Raw genomic sequence first — 1,381 nt, forward strand, 5'->3', positions numbered from 1 at the left:
ATTTATATTTACTAAATTTAATAAAAAAATTTTATTTCAGACACCAAACTATGTATTTGTTATGGAGCATTCCATATGGCATGTATGGAAATCAGGTAAGAACCGCTTTCATATTTACCTATAATTTTTGGTTTCTTTAGTAATTTGTGCTGAAATATTACATGTGTTATAAAATAAAACTAATAACAAAACAAAATATAATTATAAAATAGAAATAACTTCAAAAACATTCCATTTTTTTTTGTTGTTTATGTTTTTGATTAATAAAATATAAATTAAATAGAAAATAAAATAAAAAGTACTTGCTGTTTGCAGTACTGTTCGAAAATACTTTATGTACCAGACTACATAACATCGAACTCTAAGGACCAAGTTTTGGTTGCATTTCATATTTAAGTCCAAGCAAACATGCATTTTTGCATGTTTACATCTGGAAAGCATTCATGTATGATTTCCAAATACTTAACATATTTTCGACATTGTTTGTTGTTGTGCCATACAGTGTGTTCGTAGTCGATATTTTGTCTTACTTAAAAATGCATCAACTCATGTACTCGTATATATATAACTTTAAGAAAGTACGTTTTGAAAAGGCTTTAATAATTAAATTTTCAAAATATAAAAACAAAAAAAATATTTTCATGTTATCCTTAACATAATCCTTTCTATTGACTTATACTATGTTCAAATACACCTTAATTTCATAAAAATCTTAATTTCATATTCGTTTCAGTGAAAATAAATTATTTTTTCAATATATAAAAAAGTCAGTTTTAAGGTTAGAACGAAATTAAGAAAAATGCTCTTAATTTCATTAAAACAAATTAAGGACAAAAATTAAGGACATTTCAAATGCAACTATGCGTAGAACACATTTTTAGCAAAACATAAAGTTGAGATAATGAAAAAGGGACAGTTTTTTAAATAAGCGTCAATGAGAATTGACTTTAATGAAACCAAAAATATTATTTTGAAAGTATTTATTAATTCAAAATAGAATTAAAAATAATAATTCATATACTTGAAATCCACTAAATCTAATAAAACTACTAAATGCCATCCTTTATAGTTATAATAATCAATTTTTAAAATTTCCCAGATACAAATGGTGTTTGGAGCACGTAATTTTTAACATTCGATTTGTAAACAAAAAACATGTGATTTCCTTAGTTTGGTGCAGTAGGAACACTTTCGAAATTAACTTAATTTCATTTCACGAAATTTAGGAAATTTGGCTGTCTGAACATAGTATTATATATTTTATTTTTTAGTCTGTGTGTCAATAAGTTTTTGATTCAATTACTAATTTAGTCAGCAAACTTTCAATATTAAAAACTTTATTTTTTCATTACTTTATTGTGTGTATATCTTATTATTATGT

The sequence above is a fragment of the Teleopsis dalmanni genome, chromosome 1, assembly GCF_002237135.1.
Source record: "Teleopsis dalmanni isolate 2A chromosome 1, ASM223713v2, whole genome shotgun sequence".
In the NCBI taxonomy this organism is placed as follows: domain Eukaryota; kingdom Metazoa; phylum Arthropoda; class Insecta; order Diptera; family Diopsidae; genus Teleopsis; species Teleopsis dalmanni.